This window comes from Camelus bactrianus, chromosome 5 (genome assembly GCF_048773025.1).
Source record: "Camelus bactrianus isolate YW-2024 breed Bactrian camel chromosome 5, ASM4877302v1, whole genome shotgun sequence".
Taxonomy (NCBI): Eukaryota; Metazoa; Chordata; class Mammalia; order Artiodactyla; family Camelidae; genus Camelus; species Camelus bactrianus.
This window is the reverse complement of record NC_133543.1, coordinates 54,292,249-54,308,854: the sequence shown is the minus strand read 5'-3', so window position 1 is coordinate 54,308,854 and position 16,606 is coordinate 54,292,249. Positions and strand designations below refer to the sequence as shown.

Below are 16,606 nucleotides of genomic sequence, written 5' to 3'. Positions count from 1 at the left end.
CGAGGCCCGCCAGGCGCCAGGAAAAAAGTGGACCCCCCCGGAATACCCTGAATTCCAGTGATAAGCCTTGCAGTCTCTACAGCCCGCCTGGAGAGTGGCGCTTTGGGGGCTCCAGGACCACTCTCTTTACGTAGCTGCACGGTCCCGAGCGAATGGCGCGAAAATGGTTCGTATTGCCCCGGGGTTAGCAGGCTGATTTGCATGAATTCCGGGGCTGGGAGAGGCAAGAGGCAAAGTGAAGATGGGGGTCATGGAGAACTTAGCACTTTCACTGCGGCGTACAGTTTACGTTAATAAAAAAGTAAAAATTAAAGAATCAAGCACTAATAACACCCTTTATCAGCGTAGGCACTGTTCCCGGTTGTAGCACCTCTTATCCGGTAACCGCACAATTATCTGGAGAGATAAAATGAGTTAAATCCTGAGCTTTCTTTCCAGAAGGAATGGAAAGCCGAGTTGTTTTACATAAGACTTGTGGTTTTTAAATTAGAAAGAAAGGGCTGCTGTTAGTTAAGACTTATCTATGGGATAATAAAGTCTAGAGACTGTTGGGGTAGAAGCTAAAGACTATTAATGTGATCTGGAGATATTTTTTTCCGTCAAAATTTAGAATTACCAAAATCAGAGTGAACGCGAGATTTTTTTCATTGCCCTTTTAATCGAACCTGACTTCACGAAGAAATAAAGTAAGACGATTAAAAAAAATTTTTTTTGCAGAGAGCATGGGGGAAAAGTTGCTTTTAGAAGAAAAAGTAAATTAAATTGGGTTGCTTTAAAGGACCCTAATTATAATCTTACATTTAAAATAAGTGCTAGACATAAAAACATTCGCTTTCTCCTTACTTCAAAACTTTCCCCTCCAGAATCCCTTTGCAGGGAAAGAGCATGCGTGAACACACTGCGTTCCTCTCCGGATGTATTGAATACAAAAACTTGTGAACAAGTTTTTGGACGAGGACGTGGATTGAAAGAACTGGAAGGGTCGGAGTCTTTGAGCTCTTCTGAAACACGCCTTGCCACGGTCACTCTGCCACAGTACGAGGGACAAAGAACTCACCGTCTGGAAGGTAGGCGCCAGGAGAGGTTGTTGGTCTATCTGGGGAAATTCCTGGCAGTAGCGAGCCCTCAATAAATATTTGTTGAGTAAACAGATGATGGCATGAATGGTGAATGAACTAAAATTGTCGTTAGTACTGTATCCTTGGGAATACACTCTTGTGCCACTAAAATTAAATATATGAGAATTTGTCATTGTAAACCTCATAAAGGAGGGTTAGATTAAGTCTCTTTGCCTATAGGTTCTGAAAATTCTTAGTCCCCCAGGGGCACTAAAATCGAGTTTACATATTTTTTTATGGTTGAGATTGCTGATCTATCAGTCTTTTTAACAATCAAGAAAATGCAAACTAGAACAGATTAGAACAGTGTCACAGGCAAAAATTTTAAAGCCTTTTAAGACCAGGTGTTGGTAAGGAGATGAGGAAATTCCTGCAGTGATATTATTAGTATACATTTTTCACTTTGGAGGGCCATTCAGGGATATTTAGTAAAACCGAGCAAAACCACTTCCAGTTATATACCCTAAAACAAAGTTTTTCACGCTGCAAGTTAGAACCCATTGGTGAGTTGTGAAATCAATTTAGTGGATTGCAACTAGCATATTTTCTTCTTTCCTTCTGAAATAGAGTAACAAATATGAGTAATGAGTATAAGTATTGTTTCCTGAAACTCGAGGTTCCCATCTGTGTGTGCGCTGTATAAAACGTGTATTTCTTATTGTGCTTCACCATCAACAAAGTTTCCAGGCTACTGTCCTGGAGAAGGGACATAATGAGTCCTGTACTAATGCTCTCTCATTTATTTCTTCAGGTGAAGATTGCCAGCGCCTCTTGCACCAGACACTCTTCTAAGAGCTGGGACACCAGGAGCTGACATTCGTAGCAGAGAAACGGGAGTAAACAGAAAGGTAACTTCAAATTTGATAACTTGTGATAAGAAAAAAGCAGGGTAAGGGGATAAGAAATGAAAGAGGTACTAACTCAGATAATAGAAACAGGAAAGGAGATTTTATCTGATTAGGAACCCGAATTAAAAGGAAAGGAGGAAGCCATAGGAAGATGAAGGAAGTGCTGGCGTCAGGCAGAGCAAACAGCTGGCTCTAAAGCAGTGAACAGAAGCCCAGGTCTGGACTGGACTGGACTGGACTATGGAGAACTAGGGAAAGGGGGCGAGGGGCCAGATTACATGGAGCCGCCCTGGCCATGGGAAGAGCTTTGGATTTTATATCAGGTATGATGGATTTTGATGAAGACACGACCCATTCGGGTTCCATGGGCTGTATGAGCTATAAACTAATGGGCAGCAAGAGTGAGAGACACTTAGGAACCTCCTGGAAGAGAAAATGATGGCTTGGACCAGGGTGATTGCGGGACGAGGAGAAGTGGTCAGATTTTAAGATATATTATTTTGACGGTGGAGTTAATGGGACCGGAGGAATGGCTGGTTCATTCATATTAGTATTGTGCATCATGGTAAAATATTGCAAACAACTTAAATGCCTCTCTGAAGGGAACTGGAGACATGAACAGTGGTATATTCATACAGTGGAATTTGAACAATAATTCACAGGAATGGCCTATCTCACTTGCATCACTTGTAGGTAAATCTTAGTGTTGAATGAAATAGTAAATTGCAAACATTTCTGTACACACCTTACGCCAATTTTTAAAAACAAACCATGTATCAGTTGTAAAGTATAAGAACGTGGGCAATTAGAATAGGATAGAGGTTAACTCTGAGGAGGGAAAGATGGAGGATGGAGGAAAGAGGGGAGGGTCAAGTCTTTGACTCTATCACTAATTCTTTCTTTAAAAATAGTAGGAAGCAAATATGGCAAAGTTTTCAATGTGGGTGGTAGATATATGAGTGTCTTTTATATATTTTACTTTCTGTGGGGGGCTTTTTGGTATCTGAAACATTTTATGATAAAAAATGAAATAATAAATAATTATAAAATAATAAATAATAAAATGAAACATTTTATGATAAAAATTTTTGAAATACTTATCTTCTCAATCAAGATATCTACTGTAGTGTTAAATATGCAGTCCCTTTTCCAGGGTCCTATAGATGCGAATGCCAGTCAATCTTGCAATTTTAGGTAGCGTGTAAAGGTCTTAAGTCACTATGTTAATCATACACAGATAAATCTGTTCATTTTGAACAAAATACACAACATGAACAAAAATGGAAGCTCAGTGTGCAGAGTGATGAGGGTGCAGCTGCAGCAACAGGTAGTAGGCACATACCTGAGATTTCATCAGCACATACCGGACATATACAGACAACGTCTGGTACAAGAGCTGTAAACACAGCAGGCACTCAGTAACTACTTATTACCAGCTAGCATGATTGTAGGAGGAGTTTTAAATCTGTAACACATTCTAAAATACCAGTTTCCTGTTAGGAGGGTTGTGTGCTGTTCCGTAACTTTTAGTCACTTTACACAAAGAATTCCATTTGCTATTATTAGGTTTGATAGTTGACCCTGAGGTTCTGAGCACTCAGCACTCGTGTAACCAAGTGAGCTGAAGTTGAAGTTGACCTCCAGATGCTTGGTTTTAGGGCAGAGAATGCAACATCTAATAGGAGGTGTCATTTCTAGATGGATTTCAAAACAAAGCTAACGTCCCTGTACATGTGCTGCTCTGCATTCCACACACCTTTCCTTCTTTCAGGCAACGTAACTTGAACCCAAGTGGCTCTGTCAACTAGAGACCTTCAGTAGCCCCCACACGCCCAGGGACAAAGGGCTAGGGGTAGTTTTCACTGTGCTTGTGGATACAGACAGGTTGCAGTCTGTCAAATGACAGATCTCTATTTTAAATAACCCCCTAATTATCGATTTACCTCCCCGGTGCCTGCTTTCAGGATGCACAAAGGCAAGAAACTAGAAAGGTCTAAAGTTACCCTTCTGCTGCCAAAAGCCACTCTGCGGGAGGCACCCCCTCCATAACCACCCTACCTCATTTAGATCCACAAATCCTACCCCTCCAAACCTTATTGGAATGTTTGCTTTTGATCATATGTCAACACCGTTTTAAGTAGGTCGTTTGCTGACATCTGATACCTGATTTGAGAAAGGAGTATGGAAACATGAATGCAAATCTGGCCACTTTCAGCTAGGGGAAATATTTGTTTTTTCATGAATAAGCATTGTCCATTGTGAAATACTTAACTGCTAGTGTTAAAGCACCATTAAACACTGAAAGAGATAAAGTCAAATTTTAATTACTGAATCTGTCAGTTTCAACATTAAGGAAGCTAAATTATAACTATAACCTAACCCTGCCTATGTTTTTACATTCCAAACTCCCCTCTGACTTGCTCTCCTTCCATAAATTTTTTTTTGATTTGCACTTGGCAAGGTTTTGGTTTGTTTTCATTCAAGATTTTTTTGTTTGTTTTTAATTTGATCCTCATCCCACCTCACACACACACACACACACACACACACGAAACAACTGGACTTACCAAAAAAAAAAAAAAAGGTGTGAAAAATCTCTGTTCACTGCATAGACAACTTATTCTAAACTGTCCTAGCTGTGAATTTTCCAGGTCATTGATTTCCTCTTCAGATCTGTTCAGCTTAAGCAACTCTGTGGAAGGAGAACTGTTGCAGAGAGAGGAAGTTTAACTATTAGCTAAGAGGAGACTTGGGGATTGACTGTAGATTGGTTAAAAATTCAAGATATTGGTCAGGGCCCCAAGCAAGAGTCTAATCTGCCCATTGACCTATAGAATTCAAAACCAGCCTACCAGCAATCCTCAGAAAGTTAAACATAGAATTAACTATATGATCCATCAATTCCACTCCTAGGTATACACCAAAAAGAATTAAAGCAGGAACTCAAAGAGAAATTTGTACACCCATGTTCGTAACAGTGTTATTAGCAATAGCCAAAATGTGTAAACCACACAAATGTCCATCAACAGATGAATGGATTAAAAAAAATTTGGTATATACTTACAATAGAATATTATTCAGCCTTAAAAGGAATGAAATTCTGATATATACTACAACATGGATGAACCTAAAAAGCATTATGCAAAATAAGCCAGACACAAAAGGACAAATACTGTATGATTCCACTTATATAAAGTACCTAGAATAGGAAAATTCTGAGGCAGAAAATACAATAGAGGTTACCAGGGACTGAAGGGAAGGAACGGAATTACTGCTTAATGCATACAGATATTCTGTTTGGGAAGATGAAAAAGTTCTGGAAATGAGTAGTGTTGCACAACATTGTGAATGCACCTAATGCCAGTGAATTGTACACTTTAAAATGATCACAGTGGCAAATTTTAAGTACATTTTATCACAATTAAAAAAAAAAAACAAAAAAACAGCAACAACAAAAAAAACAGCTCACCAGCCACCAGGAAGAAACGAGAAGAAAACATCCAGCATCATCAATCTGGCCCAGGTGGACAGAGATCCAGCCTTGGGAGAACCAGCATCCCGTCCCTTGATGAGCGTCACATAGTGTGAAAAGAAATGATTCTGATAGGCTACTCAGACTAGGTTGGCCTGGACTGCTTACGGGATTTTGGGCCCAAAGGGATGGTTTGGAGTAGGACACAGTGATGCCACTCAAATGATCTCCAAACAGGCTAATGAAACTTATGCCTCCTGGGCTTGTAACTCAGAATGGACTGCTCCCTTTGGAATTTAATGAAAGAATTATAAAAGTGGGTGGGGTCTGGGTGAGGAGGCTGTCGCAGCAAGACCAGTATCTGCAACTACAAGTGCCACCAAACATCCTCATTAGTGACTGAGGGGAAATGGGCTGGTGTGAGTAGTATTAGCAAGATTCTTTGCTGAGTAGGACCACCAGGCAGTGGAGCAGAAAAGAGGGACTGACGGGGGCAACATAGATGATTTAACGGCAACCAAGGAGATCACTGGGACGCACTGGGCTAAAATTGGAAAGGCCTAAAGAGTTTAGGTTGTATCCCATAAGCAACAGGGTTTTGAGCAAAGGAAAAATATAATAATATTTGCATTAGGAATCACTCTGGCAGCAGGATAACGAATGCACAGGAAGGGAGCAAGGAAGCTGGATGCTGGGAGAACAGAAAGCTATTCCAGCTATCTAGGACACAAAATGATGAGGGCCTAAATTAATACTGTTTTAGTGGAATTAGGGGGAGGGGTGAACATAAAACAAGGTGTAAGATGTATTTAGGAGGTCAGAGACAGCCAAGAATATAACCAGTGGGAGAGGAGCATGAAATGGTAGGATTAAAAAAGAGATTTATCTAGATGCCCCATGTTGTACAATACATCCTTGTAGCTTATTTTGCCAATATTTTATAATAATTATAAATGGAGTATAACCTTTAAAAATTGTGAATTACTGTATTGTATACCTGTAACATATAATCTTGTACATCAACTATACTTCAATTTTTAAAATATGATATTGTAAAATAAATACATTAAAAAAAAGCCAAGGGAGAAAAAAAAAAGAGATTTAGAGTGCGGTCATTAAAAGAAAATTCCATTGATGTCCTCGAAAAAAGCCAATGAACAACATTCATAATGTTAAGTTTGGAGATACATTTTAGAAGCTATATGAAAAACTAAAAACCATGATTATGATTCCAATAAACAAACAGAAGTTAGAGGGGGAGAGTATAGCTCAGAGGTAGAGCATGTGCTTAGCATGCACAAGGTCCTGGGCTCATTCCCCAGTGACTCCATTTTTTTAAAAAATTAATAAACCTAATTGCCATCCCCCCAAAAAAATTAAAATAAGAAATAAAATTAAAATAAAATAAAAGTCTAAATAAAAATATTGTCCCTATCGCAGGCCAGTTATCTTTTTTGCAAAGACACGGAGACAAATAAAGCAAATACCATAGGAAAAATAAGTACTTTTGAGGTTTTGCTCCAATTGTAGTGTAGAAACTCATATAGGACCAACACCCTTGGACAAAATATAAAAATCAGTTGCCTGAAGGCACAAGAGAGTGACCAAAAACAAGCAGGAACTGCAAAGACATTTATAGTTGGAAGAAGGAAATAGCTGTGTGTGAATTTCCCATTTTTATGACTTTTCACCTGAGGTCAGTCCTTAGTTGGCACCAGACAGGGTGGTCAAAAAACTCCATTAGAAACCTGCAGTCTTACTGGTTTGAAGAACCAGAGTTTGAAGTGGATACAACACTGGAAACTGAGGGGAAATCTCAAAAAGAGTCCTACAGGAGTAGTCTCAAATTCTGCATGTCAATTCTACCCAAATCTTTGGCTGATTCCTAAACCATACGTGTGCACTGAGATCCAAGAAGTCCATCCATGGCTAAAAGAACTAAACAGAGTGGGGAGGGTACAGCTCAAGTGGTAAAGCCCTTGCTTAGCATGCAGGAGGTCTTGGGTTCAATCCCCAGTACCTCCTCTAAAAATAAATAAACCTAGTTACCTCCCCCCACCAAAATTAAAAAAAAAAACAAAACTAAACAGAGATTTCAGCTGCTGACAAGTGCTAGGGAATCTGAGTGTGGAGTTTGAAGCAGGCCTAGTTAGCCTCCTGTTAAAACAAATAATCAAGATTCTTTAGAAGAACAAAACAGAATCCAGAGTCTCTACAATGATTATTTATAATGTTTGAATAAAACCCCAAATCACTAGATAGAGGAAAAAAAAAGAAACCCATGACTCATAGGCACTCAATGTAAACTGACCTCAAGATACCCCAGATGCTGAAGTGAGCAAAGAAAGATTACAAAGCCACTATTATAACTGAGCTCAAGGACACAAAGGAAACATTTTTTTTCCCTCCAGCCACACTAACCCTGTGGTTAGGGCCCCGATCAAATCCAGAGGGGCCTACGTAGGAACCTCCAGGGGGTAGCAATTTCCTTTAGGAAATCCTAAGCAGAATCAACCCTTGAGTATTCCAAAGAATGCAGGAGCCTCAAATCCTGTCTGACCAGAGGCAGTGTAGCAAGATGGTAAAGATTCCTACCACCAGCTGTGACCTTAGGCAAATACTTCTCCAAGCCTCAGTTTCATCATATGCAAAATGGGAATAATACCTAAATTTGAAGGATCCTTGTGATGATTAAATGAGACCATGTATCTCATTTGAAATGGCTGGCAAAGTAAACTTAAAAGTTAGTTGTCATCACCACTGTCAAACCAGGTTGGGCCTCCAGACAGCATCTGGTTAGGCACTGACACAGCCAAGGAACAAGGTTTCTCCTAAGTGACCCAAATCGACTTATTCCCATGTGCTCCATTCTCCATCCTTCTCACACTCCCAAGCCCCTCTGAGGGTTGGGCGCTCCACCACCCCAGGCCTTCCAAAGTCCATCTCCCCTCCTTCAGGCAGTCCGAACCCTTGGAGCCAGACCGAATCGGCTTAAGCGCACCTGCTGGCCCAAACACCCACTACAGCCACCCCTAGGCCCAATTCGCTGCCACAGAGGCCAGCAGGCCTCTTTTTCCCCACCCCGCTCCCATGCAAGGCCCCGCCCGGCCTCCCTCCGCCCGGCCTCCTGCCCCTTCCCACGGTCCCTGAGGCCCCCGGAAAATATCTTGTAATAAACAAATGAGATATCAGCATAGAAATCAAAAGTATAAAAATAGAACCAAATGGAAATTCAAGAGTTGAAAAATAAAGTAATCTGAATAAAATATCTAATAGGCTTAAGAGAAGATTGGAGACAATATCAGAATAAGTAAGCATAAAGATAAATGATTAGAAATTACCCAGTCTAAAGAACAGAGAGGAAAAAAGATTGTGGAGAAAAAAGGAAAAGAATAGAACAGGGACTTAGTGACCTATAGGGACATTATATTTTAAAAAATTCAAATATATAAGTAATTGGACTTCTAGACGGAAAGCACAGAGAGGATGAGACAGAAAAAAACAGTTGAAGGAATAATAGCTGAAAATTTTCCAAATTTATAGATTCAAGAAGCTCGGCGAACCCCAAGCAGGATAAATACAAAGAAAACCACATCTGTGATATCCTTAGTAAATTCTCTGAAAATCAAAGATGAAGATAAAAACCTTGAAAGCATTTTTTTAATGTATTATATGCAGGAGAATACAAATGACCACTGACTTCTCATCAAAAGTATTGGTTTAAGTATTCCAAAGCCTATATTGTAGCATAATCCAATTGTGGCATACTACCAGCCAGAAAAGACAGCATAAGGATCATGTCCATGGCACAAAGCCCTCCGCAGAATTACCAGGAATTTTTTTTTTTAGTCCATCTTTCAAAATAAATCAAAGAACGAGTTGTTCCATAGTGAACTGACTAAAACCTAGTTACTTAAGAAAATAAAATTGTGCCCTCATTATATAGATAAGTATTAGCACCAGGTAGTCATACAAATTCTTAAAAAGCCAGGGTAGAAAGGATGGATAGCAGAGAGTTTAGAAAAAGAACAGCTGATTAAATTGGATTATCATCCTGACAGACCCTTTTTCTAATCTCTACTCAATGCTGTCTCCCTGGGGGTTTATTTTTCCTTATATTCTTTGGATAACAAAAGTGTTACTTTTCAGGTGCTATTGACCTGATCTAGGACTAGAGTCAGATGACTTAAAAGAAAATTTTATAGCTCTCCTCAGGATCAAGATCAATGTAGGAAAGAAAAAAAAAAAGGAAAGTAACAAAAGACATTTCTGAAATTGAAGTTTCATCAGACATTCAAACAAATGAACTTATAGACGTATTTTAAAGCTACATTCACAATGGTTGGAAATAGAAAGCAAAAAAATCAAATAAGAAACATAAATCAGAAGTGGAATTGAACATGCTATACTGATTCTTACAAAATTTAACAACCTGTAAGGATAAAAACATCTTAGGGAACCAAAGATAGAACCTCTGAGAATGACTGTATTCTCAACCTTTTACATTAAAGTTATAAAACTTGATTCTAACACAATGGCACTGGACTGAAGGTCTTAAGCCTTTGAATTCTCTCATCTCTATTGCGTGTCCTGACTTCTCTTCCTAACCCTAGACTCCCATTCACCACTGTCTCATGGTCAACGGAAGTATGTTACTGAATGGCGTTTTCCTGACTTCAGTGTTTCCAACACTGTTGTCTCATGTTTTGCCGTAACTCTGTGACCCTTCTACTATTAGTTCTTATGAGTTTCCTTTACCTCGACTCACTTGTTTTACTTGTATAAAACTTAAAATTATAGCTATAATGTGAAAAGCAGTATAATTGGCCATCGAGAAAATGATAGATGGATGAAATATGAAACATGATTATTCAATTCTAATTAGAAGTTATTGTCTTCCAAAGTCTGAGATGTGATCTCTTGGACAAAACAATGAGTGTGATGTTAAATAGCAATATCAGACTGAGGCTTTCTCATCGATATAAGAAAGACTTTTAGATATACAATTTGATGAATTTTGATAGATACACCAATGAAACCACTATCACAATCAAGATAGCTAACATTTCCTTCACTCCCCAAGAGGTGCAGTTTTTAAAGGATTAAAAGAGAACTGAGTGTAATGGTGCTGATAACGGCAGAGTTGCCAGTAGTAGAACAACTCTGCCACAGGTAACAATTACAAATTGTAATTCGTGGACAAAAGGCAATCAAAAAACTATGACACTGGTGAGGGGTGAAAGCAGGCGGAAACTGGAGGAGCCTTCAAACCTTAGAAGAAGGGAACTACACTGATGAATAAGATCCACTCATATAAATATTCCATGTCTGTGCAGCACAGGGCAACTGGAACTCAAGCAGAAATCTGCAGTCTTACTGTTTGAGGTGTCAGGGCCAAAAAGCTAATAGAGGGACTAAAATTAAATAGTAAGCAATATTTGATTTACCAGAGGATGGAAAGGAGAAATAGAGGAACAAAAAACAGTTGAGACAGATAGAAAACAAACAGAAAAAAATAATAGAGTTGAATTAAGCATGCCAATAATTATATCAGATGTAAATGAACCTAAAAAACCAATTAAAGGACTAGAATTGTCTGAAAAAAGGAAGACCTAACTGTGTGATCAACAAGACACCCGCTTTAGAAATAGCTATACTAGTATGAGGCAAATTAGACTTCAAATCAAAATGTATCACCAGAGATAAAGAATATTTTATAATAATAAAGGGATTGTTTCACCAGGGAGACCTATCAATTCTTAAAATATATAAACCGAACAGCAGAACTTCAAAACACGTGAAGAAAAATCTGACAAAGCTAACAGGAGAAAGAGAGAAACTCGCAATCATAGTTGGAGATTTTAACATCCCATCTCAAAAACTGATAGAATTAGACCAACACACAGAAAAATTAGGATATGAAGAATTTGAAAACCGGGGGGGAGGGTATAGCTCAGTGGTAGAGCACGTGGTTAGCATGTAGGAGGTCCTGGGTTCAATCCCCAGTACCTCCTCTAAAATAAACAAACAAACAAACTTAATTACATCCCCCCCAAAAAAGGAATTTGAAAACCACCATTAAACAACCTTACCTAATGACTTAATTAACATTTATAAAACATTTCATCCAGCAATGGTAGAGTAGCAGAGTACATGTTCAAGTGCAAAGGGGACATTCATCAAGATACATATTATTTAAGGTAATGAAATAAGTCTCAATAAACTTCAAAAGAAATTTCAATTGTACCTAGTGTATTCCCTGACCAAAAGATAATTAAATTAGAAATTAATAACATTACGATATCTAGGAAAGTCTCAAATATTTGGAAACTCAACAGCACACATCTAAATAATCTGTGAGTCAAAGAAAGAATCATAAGGGAAAAAATATTTTGAACTGGATGATGATGAAAGTACAATACCGGTATCCCGTTTTTCGAAAGTTTGCTTTACAGCCACTTTGCTTTTACCTGTTTTCAACACTGAAAAGAAAGCTAAAGAGCATTTTCACTTTCACAAAAAAAAAAAGGTGAAAAACGAAAATAGCCGATGGTGCTTATTTTCCATCCAGCAACAGACAGAGGTGGCGAGCATCCAGGAGCAGCAGAAGCGGCCCCACCAACCTCTTTCCCCGGAACGAAACTCAGCATCTCAGCATCAAGCTGCCGTAGATTTGAGCTAAATCTATGTGTGCTTTACCTCAATTTATTTTGTGCACCAGTTAGCAAGATGTGTCCTAAGGTAACTGCTGCTTCACTTTGCACCATTACGGCTTAGGAGAGTTTTCACAGGAACACTCTACTCTCAGGTAGTGGAGGGGAAACCTGTATTAGAACATGCAAAATGAGACTATGGCAACAGAAATCAGAACAGTGATTGTGGATGTGGGGATTACCTGAAAGATGGCACCGAAGCTGACATGTTCTCAAGCTAGCAAAGATGTGACTTTATCCAACTGTTTTTGAGGAACAGGTCATCTGAACTCATGGGCAGTGGTGCCCATCATATCCTACGACTCCCAATATTGTATCTCCGGCCAAGACTTCTCCAGAACTCCAGACTCTCATATTAAACCAGATATTTGGCGTCATTTTGAATATGTCAACAGTGGATCTCTTGATTCCCTTCTCAAAATCCATTCATCTCCAAATCTTTCCACCTCAGTAAGTAGCATCATCATCATCTACCCAGCTGCTCAAGCTAAAAACGCAGGTGTTATTCTGGATTTCTCTGTATCCCTATTTCTCACATCTCATCTGTCACCAAAGACTACTGCTTCTACATCACAAATGTATCACAAACCCAGCCGCTTCCCTCCCTCTCTACTGCCATCGTTCTAGTTTAAACCACTATCATCTCTCTGGACAATCCAGTGACTTCCTGAATTATATGTATCTACATGGGAGACAGAACACTGTTTTAGAAAAGTAACTTGGATTGTTCTCCTGATTAAAAATCCTTCATTAGGTCCCCATTGCCCTAGTCCTGCCAATCTCCTGCCCATCTCCTCTATACCAGTGGCCCCTTGCTCAGTGTGACCCAGCTATGGAAGCCTCAGGCTCTCCCACCTGGAGGTCTTTGCACGGGCTGTTCTGTCTGCCTGAAAGGGCCTTTGTGCTTTTCGACCTCAAGTCTGAGTTAAAATGTCACCACCCCTAGGCCCTGTGTTACATTCAGAGAGGCCTCCCCTAAACCTTACTATATTCTATCTCAGGACCCCACTGTCTTCACAGCCCTCCTCGGAATCTGAAGTTTTCAAGGTTATTTCTTTATAATCTGTCTCACTTACTACCCCCAACACACACACACACTCACACAAAACCTACCTAGAATATTAATTCTAGGAGAGCGAAGATCCTGTCTGTCTTATTCATGGCTCCCATCTTAGTCCCCTAGCTGGTATAGGGGTTCAGAACATGTCACCCCAAAATATGCCACTTTGGCATTTGATTATTTTAAATTGGAGGGAGGGCATTGCTTGGTGCTGGAGTTCATGCTTAGCATGCATGAGGTCCTGAGTTAAATCCCCAGTTCCTCCATTAAAAACAAACAAACCTAATTACCCGCCCCCCAACACAAAATAAAATAAGTTTAAAAAATGAATTAAAGTTACACGAGAAACAGCCAGTGCAAGGGAGACACTCTGACCCTCCTTTGTGCCCCTAAAATCGGGAGATAAATCCTCCATGTGAAAGGTACTGTCCCAGTACCTGGAGGCTAGAAGGCATCCTCACCACCAGATATAGGGAATTTAGGGCCAAGAGGGATGAGTAAACAAACCTTACTTCCTCACCATTTACTACTTTTAGCCCAAACCCTTTTGTCTTTTAATTCTTCACAAATTTATTGTTTCTTTGTCTAAAAGTTGGGGGCGGGGGGCAGGGTATAGCTCAAGTGGTATATTTTATGCTTAGCATGCACCTCACGAGGTCCTGGGTTCAATGACCAGTACCTCTGTTGGAGCTGGCAGATAGCTAGATGTGAGCAGAGAGATGGGGACACAGACCAAATGGCAGGAATTGGGCAGAATGATGGGGCACAGGCCAAATGCAAGAAACCATACATCATCTAAGCACCAAGGGTCCCTGGACAGAGAAAGAAAAGCAGGGATCTTTGGGCTGATAAGGGGCCACACCTTTTGGCCTGGAGACCAACAAAGAAAGGTGAAAAAAGGCAGGAATTTCCAGTGTCTGAATGTTAACCTTTTACTCATTATGCCCTCATTTCAATAAAATTAGCCTTGCAGATCAGAAGTACCCATCATGCACTTACACCATGACACTTCCGATCCAGACTAAATAAGGACAAAAATCCCTCCTCCCTTTGGGAAAGTGGAGTTGGGATGGAAATCAGGAAATGCAACCCCAAGCCCTTCCCTCCTCAATGAATATTCCGCCAATTCATTTTCACACCCTATGTAACTAACTTGCCAAAGAAACACAGGGCAGCCTCTCACGTGAGTCGGCCTGCTCTCTGCCTGAGAGTGTGCTATCCATTCTTTAATAAACCCTCACTTTACTTTTTTTAACTTCTGCATTGTCTCTGAATTCTTTCTGGGACACGACAATAACCTGGAACACCAGTTGCATCCAGCGGCAACACCTCCATTAAAAAACAAATAAACCTAATTATCTCCCCCCACCAATAAAAAGGAATTTTAAAAAAGGTTACCAAAAAAATAAAAAGCTTCCTGCTTCCTCTCTTCTTTCCACCTCTTATCCTTGTGGAGCTTTCATATATAGGAACGGAATTAAACTTTTCTCTTGTTAATCTGTTTATCACAGGGGTGTCTCATCCAAGAACCTAGAAGGGTAGAGGGGAATTAATTTTTCCTCCCCTCCACTGACGTATAGTAATGTTGAATGAATTACGGTAATACCTGGGGATGGCAGGACAGCCAACTGAGAGTTGTAGTAGTTATGACAATCCCTGTTCCGACAGTCTCCTTTTTGTTAAAACCTAGCAAGTCTTACTCTTTTTCAGTGAGAAAGAGGCTACGTTTGTCACTTTCATTTCTGACAACTGTGAAAAGGAAGAATCGCCCCACACAGCCTGGGAAGAAAAATAAGTCTCTGGCCTAGGCATTTTTGGGCTCCTGTAGAGAGGGAGAGGAAGAGAGAAAATAAATGATGGACCCGCCTCTTGTCCCACCGTCACCCACCCAGCCTCGCAGCTTCTTCCCAGTCAGCAAGCGGTTCTAACACACACACAACCGCATAGTCCCCCTATTTGCAAGTCCTCGATGGCTCCCCATCTGCTACTGAATAAAAATTACAGAATTTCAGCCCAGCTCAGTTACTTATTGATCTTTATTTCTTTGTCCTCCCCAAAGACAGCCTGTTTTTCACTCCTTCTTAAAACTCCCCCATTCACCCTCTGCAGTCACTTGGTGTTCTTTTTCTCTTTCCCAAGACAGGCTACAGAATGGGTCTCATTTCCTGGGGAACCTGTGTAGCCACCTTGACAGGCGTCTTTCTCACTGCCTCTGCCCAGCCTACAGATGTCAGGGTTCCTGGGGATTGTTCTAGGGGCCTCCCGGATCCACACACTCTGTGACCACATCCAACATCGCTGCCTCTTTCCTCTCCTTTCCGGTTCCCCTTCTACTGACCTTTTTGGGGCCAAGTCTTTAGAGCTAGGGTGTGTCTCTCTTTAAAAGAAAGGTGAATAGTTTCAGAGGCAGAGTGCGGGTAAACAGTGTATTCGTTTCTACCCTTCCTTCCCTACAAGCCGGGCCGCCCTAGAACTGGCAAAGGCTCGGTCTTTGCAGTGCTGCCCAGACTAGAGGCCAGCAACGGATAGATATCTCATCTCCCTCTGACCCCCCACTATTCTTTCACTTGGCCCCAGGCTAACTTCTTTACTCAGAAAGTGGGCCAGGAACAGCAAACAATGAGAAACAATAGGTCCTCCTAGGTCTTAAGTGGCTTATTTGCATTTTGAAATAACTTCCTTCCAAGGAAGTACCTGTCTCAAAGAGCTTTTGCCTCACAAAGAAATGTCCTCAGAGAGGGCATTTTCTATCACACTTTCTAGATTTAGGTGTTCCTTTTCTGAGCCACCATCAAGACTTGCTTATCTCCCACTCTGTCCCCACCCCGATCACCAAGATCCTTGAGAATATGCATGGGGGTGGGGCCTGGGAATTAGGTTTTTCTTTATTTTAATGGAGTTGCTGGGGATTGAACCTAGGACCTTGTGCCTGCTAGGCTCGCACTCCACCCTTGAGCTATACCCTCCCCCCAGAATATGGGTTTAGTATTCCCATTAGCAAAAGAGCAAACTCTAATGGATTGGTAGTGGTTGCCTGGAGCACTGAGACTGATCATGTTCTGGGGAAAGAACAGCAACTCTATTTTGATATTTTGATCAAACCATCTCCAGTTTGATAGGAATTGTTGGGGCCCAGGGCAGGCTGCCCCCAAATGTGCCTCACTGGCATATTATTTTCAATTAAAGTTACTTAAAGTGGCCAACACAAGAGGGACACTCTGACCCTCCTTTCTGTCTTCCTGAGAGCAGGAAATAAATCTCTCATGTGCAAGGTATATACTCCCTGCATCTGGAGGTAGGATGCACTTATTGCTAAAGATGGGGAGTTCAGATCGAGGAACCTATTTAAACAAACCTTGTTCCTTCCTTCGTTATTACCCTGAGCCCAAAATTCT

General features: G+C 40.5%; 1 long non-coding RNA gene across 11 annotated transcripts in view; it reads left to right on the top strand.

Moving 5' to 3' along the window:
* The first annotated feature begins 25 nt into the window (after positions 1-25).
* Positions 26-16,606, top strand: part of LOC141577712 (uncharacterized) — a 79,849-nt gene continuing 63,268 nt past the window's right edge. For 3 of the 11 annotated variants that reach the window (XR_012507033.1, XR_012507035.1, XR_012507034.1), the window contains exons 1-3: positions 29-166; positions 864-1,067; positions 1,870-1,966. This is a non-coding gene — a long non-coding RNA (uncharacterized LOC141577712). Of the gene's footprint in view, positions 167-863; positions 1,068-1,869; positions 1,967-16,606 lie in introns of all 11 variants that reach the window. The other 8 variants (XR_012507026.1, XR_012507031.1, XR_012507030.1 and 5 more) reach the window with 7 other exon arrangements.